The sequence below is a fragment of the Pongo abelii genome, chromosome 14, assembly GCF_028885655.2.
Source record: "Pongo abelii isolate AG06213 chromosome 14, NHGRI_mPonAbe1-v2.0_pri, whole genome shotgun sequence".
NCBI classification, from domain to species: Eukaryota; Metazoa; Chordata; class Mammalia; order Primates; family Hominidae; genus Pongo; species Pongo abelii.
Genome location: NC_071999.2, coordinates 57,372,748 through 57,384,176, shown reverse-complemented (window position 1 = coordinate 57,384,176; position 11,429 = coordinate 57,372,748).

Genomic DNA, 11,429 nt, shown 5'->3' with positions numbered 1-11,429 from the left:
CGTGCCACTGCACTCCAGCCTGGGCCACGGAGCAAGACTCTGTCTCAAAAAAAAAAAGAATAATCCCTGCCCTCTAGGATTACATTCTAGTGGGGAACACAGACAATAAGCAAATAAATATGTGAATATTTAATGTATTGAATAAGTGCTCTGAAGAAAAATAAATCAGGTAAGGAGGATATGGAATTGGGGTTGGGAGAGGTATGAATCCAGTGTAATAGAGTGATGAAAGGTTTCAGTGAGCAAGTGCAAAGGTTTGAAATTAAACGGATTTTTCCGGAATGTGTTTCAATCTAGGGAAAGCAAAAGCTAGACTGCAATTAATTGAAGAGTGAATGGAAAAGAGGAAGAAAATTGCTAATAAAAGAGGACCAATGGAGTAAATAACTTCTCCAAGAAGCTCAACGCTAAAGGGAAAGCATGAGTTCCTAAGCACGGGTAGAAGAGGTAAAGAAAAAGTAGGCAAAAAAGGCTTAGAAACAGATAGGTGTGTAGGTTGGAGGACAGAAATCCAGGCTGTGAAGTTGCACAGTCTCTCAGGGGCCATCTTTCACTCTGGTCTGTGAGAATGTTGCTCCCTAGAGTTGTGAAACAGGTGTTACCAACTCACCCCCTACAGTGACTCCATCTTTGCTATAAATTGGAAAGAAAGAACATCTATTCTCAATAGAGCAAGTACAGGCATATCATGGTGGTTTTGACTGGTCGGGATACAGACAATAAACAAACACATATGTAGAATTTATCAAAAGAGCTAATGTCACAATGCAAAGGGAAGTTGAATCTAGGAACAAACAAAATGTTGGCCACATAGCATTGGAAGCTCAGAGGATGGTGGGCCACTCATGGGGCCCTTTACTTACACTGTCTCATTTAGTGTTATCAAGAGTCCTGCAGTAGGATATTATTTTTTATAAATGAGGAAACTGAAGTCCACAGTGGTGAAGTAACATGCACAAACTCATGCAGCTGGGAAGTGATAGAGCCAAGATTCCAAAGACAATGAACTTTCCCCTGTAGCATGCAGCTTGACATACAAAAAAGAATAGGATATATGATCCCTGCTCTCAGAGCTCACACACTATTAGGGGAAAAGATATATAAATAACTGTAAAACAATGAGATGAATGGGAAACTAGTTTATGAGCAAAGTACTATGGGAATATAGGCTTGTAAATCCATTCTCTCAGGCAGCTGTATATTTACCGTAGACAGGGAAGGAGAATAAGAACAACAAAGGCAAGATAGTAATGCATTTCCATGATACAATGAATATCCTTCATTGCCATCTTAAATAGGTATTAATAATTTACCATTTAGAATCAGCAATTTCTTAAGTTCATGAGGTTATTATGACCCTTATTTGCAGATTTTTTTAAGTAGAAAGAGTTTAAGATTCATGCATTTAAAGTAAAGTGCTTCAAGATATCAGTATTTTTATATCTTGTGTAAGGAATGGGGGGAAATAACGATATAAATATAAACATATAAATATATAGCTTATTTGTGCATAAATATATACTGAAGGTCAAATAAAAAACCTCTGGGGTAGAAGTTTGGGGAATGGGGTAAAAGAGATAGGAATGGAAGCAAGACTTTTCTGAATGTATCTTTGTATAGAGATTTTCTTTTTAATCCATGTAACTATTTTACATATTCAAGGAAAAACCAATGCTGGGCATGGTGGCTCACGCCTGTAATCCCAGCACTTTGAGAGGCCAAGGCAGGTGGATCACGAGGTCAGGAGTTTAAGACCAGCGTGGCCAACATAGTGAAACCAAATCTCTACTAAAAGTACAAAAAATCAGCCAGGTGTAGTGGCACATGCCTGTAATCCCAGCTACTTGGTAGGCTGAGGTAGGAGAATCACTTGAACCTGGGAGGCGAAGGTTGAAGTGAGCTGATATCACACCATTGCACTCCAGCCCGGGTGACAGTGAGAGACTCCATCTCAAAAAAAAAAAAAAAAAAAAAGAAAAGAAAAGAAAAAACAAGCAAACACTAAAATTAAAAACAGACTGAAACGAATTACCCAAACTCTGTGTTGAATTGATAATACAGTCACACAGAGACAAAAATTTGGAATGAATTTTGAACACTGTGTAAGATATACATCTTACCACTGTATATTCTAAGGACAAAAAGAATTTCAAAAACATATCAAACTTCATACTGTATCTTATTTTTAGTAGTAAATATAGCACTTTGATTTTGTGACTATTTTTTGTATGTTTTAGGACAAAGCAAATATTTTGATATTATTAGAAACTAAGGTGATCAGTGTGAGAAAAAGTGTTCAAATATCAAATTATAGAAGCTAATATGTATTGTTAAAATCTGAATTCATCTGTGCATGAAAAGACAGAGTCAACAGAGTTAAAAGGCAATGCACAGAATGAGAAAAAATATTTGTAAATCAAACATCTGACAAGGGGTTAATATACAAATATATAATGAACTCCTATGGCTCAATTAAAAACAACTCAATTTTTTTAATGAGCAAAAGATCTGAAAAGATATTGCCCCAAAGAAGACACATGCCCACAAGCACTTCACTAATGATTAGGGAAATACAAACCAAAAACACAATGAGGCTGGGCACGGTGGCTCACACCTGTAATCCCAGCACTTTGGGAGGTCGAGGCGGGCAGATCACTTGAGGCAGGAGTTCAAGACCAGCCTAGCCAACAAGGTAAAATCCTGTCTCTACTAAAAATACAAGTTAGGCTGGGTGTGGTGGCTCACGCCTGTAATCTCAGCATTTTGGGAGGCCGAGGAGGGTGGATCACGATGTCAGGAGATCAAGACCATCCTGGCTAACATGGTGAAAACTCGTCTGTATTAAAAATACAAAAAACTAGCCGAGAGTGGTGGCATGTACCTGTAGTCCCAGCTATTCGGGAGGTTGAGGCAGGAGAATCGCTTGAACCCAGGAGGCGGAGGTTGCAGTGAGCCAAGATCGTGCCATTGCACTCCAGCCTGGCCAACAGAGTACACTGTCTTGTACACTGTTGGTGTGAATGTATAATGGTATAGTGCTATGAAAAACAGCATGGCGGTGCCTCAAAAAACCAAAAATAGAAATAACCATATGATCCAGCAATTCCACTTCTGAGTATATAGCCAAAAGAATTGAAAATAGGATCTCAAAGAAATATTTGTACAGCCATGTTCATAGCAGCATTATTCACAATAGCCAAGAGATGGAAGCATTACCAATGTTTATTGATGAATGAATGCATAAGAAAAATGTGGCATATTTGCAACATACAATATGTATGTTGTAAATATACAATGGAATATTACTCAGCCTTAGAAAGGACATTCTGACACATGCTACAACATGAATGAACATTGAGGACATCATGCTACGTGAAATAAACCAGTCACAAAAAGACAAATACTGCGTGATTTCTCTCATGTGAGGTTCCCTAGAGTGCTCAAATTCATAGAAACAGAAAGCCAGAATAGTGGTTGCCAGGAGCTGGAAGGAGAGGGAAATGGGGAGGTGTTGTTTAATGGGTATAGAGTTTCAGTTTTGCAAGATGAAAACATTTCGTAGATTGGTTCCACAACAATGTGAATATACTTAACACTACTGAACTCTACAATTAACAATGGCAAATTTTATATGCTCTTTACAATAAAAACATTTTAAATTACTTTGCTGCAGAGGGAGATGCTATCTTCACCATCTAAGGCTGTTTTATCTAAACATCCTTGAAAAGATAGCCCAGAAAAAAATAAAGGGCAATCTACATTCTACAAGACAACTGGCCCCATCAATTTAAAAAGTCAATGTCATTTTTAACAAAAGGGTATTTTGGGGGATAATGTAGAATAAAAGAAGGCATAATCAAGTGCAATGCAAGAATCTTGATTCTGAATCAGAAAAAGAAGGGCTATAAAAGACATTTTGTGGGCACTTGGGGAAATCTGAACATAGACTGGATATCAGATTATTTTAGGGAATTGTTTTCTTAGGTGTAATAATAATATTATGTGTTTTGTAGAAGCACAACCTTATTATTATTATTATTTTTTTTTGAGTCTCCCTGTCGTCCAGGCTGGAGTGCAGTGGCGCGATCTCGGCTCACTGCAATCTCTGCCTCCCGGGTTCACACTATTTTCCTGCCTCAGCCTCCGGAGTAGCTGGGACTACAGGCGCCCACCACCAGGCCCAGCTAATTTTTTTGTATTTTTAGTAGAGACGGAGTTTCACCATATTAGCCAGGATGCTCTCGATCTCTTGACCTCATGATCCGCCCGTCTCGGCCTCCCAAAGTGCTGGGATTACAGGCGTCAGCCACCGTGCCCGGCCGAAGCACAACCTTATTCTTAGAAGATACACTCTGAAGTGTCATGTGTATCTGAAAGAAATCTTCAAATTGTTCAACAACACATGTACAGTAAATTGAACAACATGAAATTGTTTCTATTCAATTTTTATTATAGTTTCTTTCTTTGTTGTTTTTTTTTTTTTTTTTGAGACAGAGTCTCGCTGTGTCGCCCAGGCTGGAGTGCAGTGGCGTGATCTCGGCTCACTGCAAGCTCCGCCTCCCAGGTTCACGCCATTCTCCTGCCTCAGCCTCCCGAGGAGCTGGGACGACAGGCGCCCGCCACCACGCCCGGCTAATTTTTGGTGTTTTTTTAGTAGAGACGGGGTTTCACCGTGTTAGCCAGGATGGTCTCGATCTCCTGACCTAGTGATCCGCCCGCCTCAGCCTCCCAGAATGCTGGGATTACAGGCATGAGCCACCGCGCCCGGCCTTTTTATTATTATTTCATATACTTCAACCTGATAAATAAATATAACAAATATTAATGGTTGTTTCAGCCTGGTGATAAATATATGAAGTTACTATCCTATTCTTTCAACTTTTTTGATTACTTGGAAATTTTATTAATAAAGTTTTGAAAAAAACAAAATAAGAAAAAAAGTTTGACATCAAACTCACAGAGGAAGTGAATGCTACTTTTACCACTTAGTAGCTAAATGATGGCAACAATGCCAAGAGAAGTTTCCGGGGTGGGAGCTGTTGGGGGCACCTGAGGCAGCTTTATTCCATCCACATCTTCCATTAAGAAGGGTTATTGCCACCCACAATAAGCATAACCCTACCTAAGAACAGTGTGCTTGGCTACTCTGGGCATACTGCCTATGGGGTAGTCCTGCTCTGCAAGGAGCAGTAAAAAAAAAAAAAAATTAAATTAAATTAAAAAACAGTGTGCTTTAGCCCAAGCCTCCTAAGCACTAGATTTTGGCTCCTAAGGCGCACTAAGTGGATGCTTTGTGACCTGGGTGAGGTGCTTAATTCTCCAAGGACTTAGTATTAAGAAAATATGAAGAATAAGGAGGAAAGAGTTTAGGATGACTTCCACATTTCTGGCCAGAGTGACACCTCAGCAAGAGAAAGCGTAAGCATCCCTGCGGGGTTAGGAGTTATTTCAGGCCAAAGCATTGAAGGAAAGAGAGACCTTCTCTTTAACAGTGGTATATCCGACTCAGTGCCGTCTTTTTATTTATTTATTTATTTGTTTGTTTTTACTTTTTGAGACAGAGTCTCACTCTGTCACCCAGGCTGGAGTGCAGTGGCCTGATCTCGGCTCACTGCAACTTCCGCCTCCCGGGTTCAAGCAATTCTCCTGCCTCAGGAGAGTCCTCCGAAGTGGCTCAGACTGCAGGTGCGTGCCACCACACCTGGATAATTTTTTTTATTATTTTTTTTTTGAGACAGAGTCTTGCTCTGTCGCCCAGGCTAGAGCACAGTGGTGTGATCTCGGCTCACTGCAAGCTCCGCCTCCCCACAGCCGGCTAACTGTATTTTTAGTAGAGATGGAGTTTCACCATGTTGGCCATGCTGCTCTCTAACTCCTGACCTCAGATGATCCGCCCGCCTTTCCCTCCCAAAGTACTGGGATTATAGGCATCAACCACCCTGCTCAGCCTATATAGCCATCTAATTTAATATTGACCAAATGAAATTTACTTTTGTACCCCAAGCTGATGAAGAGGAATGGAGCAATTTTCTTTTTCAAATATTCTATGATGAGCATATATTATTTTTAAGGAAAAATTATTTTTAAAGTGGTTCTATGGTATAAAACTCAGAAAAAGCAAAATTTTAATTACAAGTACTTATATAATTATGAGCTAAATAGTAAACTTTTAAGTTCATACATTTGAACTTTTATCAATCAATTTATAATAATAAAATGCCACGTGATGTGTTTTGGCAACAGTTGAGGGAGAAACTGGTAACAGCTGCAGCAGCAGGATGGGGGGGCACCACACCCGCCCACCCACACTGGCAGCAGAGGTGGCATCCTGAGAAGAGGCAGGCAGTGAGAGACTGCCACAGCTGGAATGACCAGAGAACCATCAGCAGGGCAGGGCAGCTGTCGGCATGAACCATCTAGATCCCCAAGGAAGAGAAAAAATGGTGTGGGGGAGGTTGGAGACCCATTAACACTAGGAGCAAATCCTCCCCCTAATAGCCACAAGATGACTCACCGAATATATTTCCACGCATTAAAATAGATTATCTCTGATACTTACCAGGATTGTTATGTTTGGTTTTTGTTTTGCCAATGTAAAAAAAAGAAAAATAAAAAGGTTAAGAGTAGAGGAAGACCTACAACAAAAAGCAATTGTTCCTTGCTTTTTATCTCCCCAGCCTCAGTCCCACTTCCAAAGGGCAACCACTTTGACCTTTGTGGTTTTAAATTCTCCTGATGATCTTCAACTGTATGAATAAGCTGCTATTTTGTGACATTATTGACTCTTGCAAGGACTGATAAAAAGTCAGCTTAATTCACACCCCTAAGGTGCACATGACAGTTAACATCACAATTTTTAGTCCTATTGTTCACTCTAGTAACTTTGATATCCTTAAACTTTTGTTTTTAGTTCTATTAAATACAGACAGCATCTCTTGGCTCTCCGTTTCGTGATAGATTTGAACTCCTATTTCTCTTGAACTCCCCACCTCTGCTTCTACCTCCAAACTTCTTATTTTATTATTTAGAAATGAGGCCTCCCTCTGTTGCCCAGGCTGGAGTACCTCTGGTGCAATCATAGCTCAATGCAGCCTCAAACCCCTCTACCTCCAAACTTTTCAAAGCTGTACTCTCCTAGATATCCATGACTGATAACATTTATATTCCCTTCAGTAACTATAGTTATTTTTCTTTCTTTCTTTCTTTTTTTTTTTTTTTGAGACAGAGTCTCACTCTCTTGCCAGGCTGGAGTGCAGTGGCATGATCTCGGCTCAGTGCAACCTCCGCCTCCCGGATTCAAGTGATTCTCCTCTCAAGCCTCTCGAGTAGCTGGGTCTACAGGCATTTGCCACCACACCCAGCTAATTTTTGTATTTTTAATAGAGACAGGGTTTCACCATGTTGGCCAGGATGGTCTCAGTCTCTTGACCTCGTGATCTGCCCTCGTCAGCCTCCCAAAGTGCTGGGATTACAGACATGAGCCACCGCGCCTGGCCTGTCTTCCATAAGTTGGTTCTAATAGACAATAACCAACAAGCAGCATTAACATTATGAAAATGTTGGTCCACAGAAGAGCCAAGTAGTATGCTGTGATTGATTTTCCTCTGTGTAATCACAATGTCTCAATCCTGTGCTTCTATTTCTCAAAATCATGGTTAGTTTACTTTGTTGTTGTTTTTGCTTTGCCTAGTATTTTTTTTGTTGTTGAAAGAAGAAATCTGTTCCATCTTACCCATTCTATTTCTTGGAATATTTTTCTTTTGAAAGCCCATTGATGACTCAGTTTAACTTAATTCATGTTTGTTTCATGGTTTTCTTACAGAGTCTTTCAGAAAATAAAATTTCTAGGTGCTTATTTTCCTTTTCTTTGCCTGAAGTATATCTTCAAGTTCTTCCAACTGTATGTTCCATGAAATACCTTTGTTTCCTGGATCCCCCATTCTTGCTCAAATATGAACTGGTGGCTTAGTCACCCACAAAACTGACATTCTGGGTCACATCTGCAGCTGCCTGAATCCCATGGCTTCCCCAGGATACTCTGCTCTTTTACTGATGGAGTACACGCTCTAATAACTCCTCAAGAAAAGGTGCCTGGCAGGTAAGCTTTCTGAGTCTTTGCATATGTAACAATGTCTTTATATTGCCCTCACAAGTAATTTGACTGGATAGAGGTGTCTCAAGTTGAAAATCATTTTCCCCCTGAACTTCCAAGCTATTATTCCACCATTTTTAGTGCAGCTGATGATCAGTCTAATGCCAGTATGCCTTTTGTTTCTTATAGAAGTTTGTGTTCCCCTGTTTCTGGAAAGCTTTTGAATAGCTAGCTGGTCATTTATTGAACAAATTTTATTGAGCTGCTACTCTATGGCAGCCACAAGGGCTAGGACCTAGGGACACAATGGTGAAGATTAGATTATTTCTAATGAAATTTCCCACATATCCACCAAAGACAATGCTTGAGGCATCTTCCTTTTTCTCAGAGGCAGAGACCAAATTAGCTTAACTTTGAAATACAGAGATTTTATTTATTTATTTATTTTTGAGACAGTCTTGCTGTGTCACCCAGGCTGGAGTGCAGTAGCACAATCTTGGCTCACTGCAACCTCCGCCTCCCAGGTTCAAGCAATTCTCCTGCCTCAACCTCCCAAGTAGCTAGGATTACAGGCGCCAGCCACCATGCCTGGCTGATTTTTGCATTTTTAGTAGAGGCTGCGTTTTGCCATGCTGGCCAGGCTGGTCTTGAACTGCTGACTTCCGGTGATCTGCCTGCCTCGGCCTCCCAAGGTGTTGGGATTACAGGCGTGAGCCACCACGCCCGGCCCAGAGATTTTATTCTTATAGCTCCAGAAAAGTGGGCTAGGTAGATAGGGAAAATGTTAGATGCTGGTGTTAGCTCACTGCGATATTAATTTAGATGTCTGATTATAACGGATAAGAACATAATTTAACAGAAAGTCTTTCTGTTCATAGTGTTTTCCTCTACTTTCCACCTTTCCCATATCTGTTTTGGTCTGACACCGTAGGGTACATCACTGTGAAATCAAAAACAAGCAAGCATGTACCCTTTGTCCTCAAAGGTTGGCATGCAGGCCTGTGAACTTGGAAAGAAAACAAAGCTTTCTAGTATGATAAACAAAGAAAATGAAGATTAAAAAATCTGGTTTCCTCTTCCTGGCATTAGCGAATACCAGCTGTCTGAGAACTCTGAGTAGTCTACTCCTCTTATTCCTAAAAGGTAATTAATATTAAAACATTGCCGAAAGGAGGTATATTTTGATTTTCAATTAAAATGACACAAATGAAGTGGCAATGCAACAAATATGAGAGAAAAATTGAAAATTGCAGTATTTGCATTTGTGATATTTTTCCCATCTAATTTCACTCTCTCCAATGGTCCCTGAAACATCACCTGCAGGCTGACATCCTGATAAACTCTAAAAAGAAGACAGAAAACATAATCTAAAAGGCAGGGTGGGTGTGGCAGTTAGAGAGGTCACCACGAAAAAGAAGGAAAATGCAGCTACTCTAGGGATACAGATAAGTCATTAGGGTCAAGGGTTGAAAGGAGTACATGAGATTGCAGACTGCCCATGTGGTAACTAACACTAATGACAGACTTCTAATAAAGGAACAAAACCTTTAGGTTCTTTTGTTTGGCCCTTACTGCCAAAAAAAGCAAGTTGCAAGACCAGTCCTAACATTTCATTAAGCAGTAGAAAGCTTCTTTCCATTGGGAAAAGCTAATAGAGGTGTCTCTTCATACCCTCTTACAAACGAAAAGGGCCAGCTTTCTCCTGATGTTTCTGCTATTAGAAAAGACTTATAGACCGGGCATGGTGGCTCATGTCTGTAACCCCAGCACTTTGGGAAGCCAAGGCAGGCAAATCACTTGAGGTCAGGAGTTCAAGACCAGCCTGGACAACATGGTGAAACCCTGTCTCTACTAAAAATACAAAAATCAGTCGGATGTGGTGGCAGATGCCTGTAATTCCAGCTACTCAGGAGGCTGAGGCACGAGAATTGCTTGAACCCAGAAGGCGGAGGTTGCAGTGAGCCAAGACTGCGCCACTGCACTCCAGCCTGAGTGACAGAGTAAGACTGTCTCAAAAAAAAAAAAAAAAAGACTTGTAAAGTTTGTGATGGTAGAGTGGAAAGAGCATGATATTTAGAATAATGTTATCAGTGCATGTCCTAGCCAATCCTGTTATTCTCCCTGAATCTCAAATGTCTTGTCTGTGGCCAGGTGCAGTGGCTCATGCTTGTAATCCCAGCACTTTGGGAGGCTGATGCAGGTGGATCACGAGGTCAGGAGTTCAAGACCAGCCTGGCCAACACAGTGAAACCCTGTCTCTACTAAAAATGCAAAAATTAGGTGGACCTGGTGGCAGGCGCATGTAATCCCAGCTACTCAGGAGGCTGAGGCAGGAGAATCGCTTGAACTCGGGAGGCAGAGGTTGTAGTGAGCCAAGATCATGCCACCGCACTCCAGCCTGGGTGACAGAGCTAGACTATGTCTCAAAAAAAAAAAAAAAAAAAGCCTTGTCTGTAAAGTGTAGAAGATTGAAAACACAAACAAAAGGGATTCTAAATGTCTACAGAGGCTTATTTCCTTCTTTAACTCATTCTTCTAACTAAAAAAGCTTGGCCAGGCGTGGTGGCTTACACCTGTAATCCCAGCACTTTGGGAGGCCGAGGCGGGCAGATCACCAGGTCAGGAGTTCCAGACCAGCCTGGCCAATATGGTGAAACCCTGTCTCTACTAAAAATACAAAAATTAGCCAGGCCTGGTGGTGAGCACCTGTAGTCCCAGCTACTCGGGAGGCTGAGGCAGAAGAATTGCTTGAACCCAGGAGGCGGAAGTTGCAGTGGGCTGAGATCGCGATCGCACCACTGCACTCCAGCCTGGGCAACAGAGCAAGACTCCGTCTCAAAAAAAAAAAAAAAAAAAGCTTAAACTGTAAAAAATTGTAAACTGTAAAAACTGTAAAAAACTGTAAACTGTTCTACTTGCTTTATATATACCTAAAGTTAATTAATGCATTTTCTGAACAACATGATAAAGTTATGTTTAAGAAAAACATACATGCACCAGTTCTCACGCTGAGGTATCTGCTGCCAGTTTGGTCCAGAAACACGTAATCAGCATCCTGGTCCCAGGTAGTGGCATGGTCAGTACCTATTGCCCATTTCCTCAGAAGACAATACTGTCCTTTCCAAAATGTTTACTATTTATTTGCTCAGAACAGATAGGTCTTCATTTGACTCACTACCTAACCACCAGCTTCTTACATTATCTCTTTAAAGCAGAATTAATTCATATCATTTTGTCAAGTCACTTGGACTCAACTCTAATCTGAAAGTTCTTGAATATCTGTGGTATCACCATTTCTAAGTAGCTCAGCAGTCTAATGGTCATAACTAACTTAATC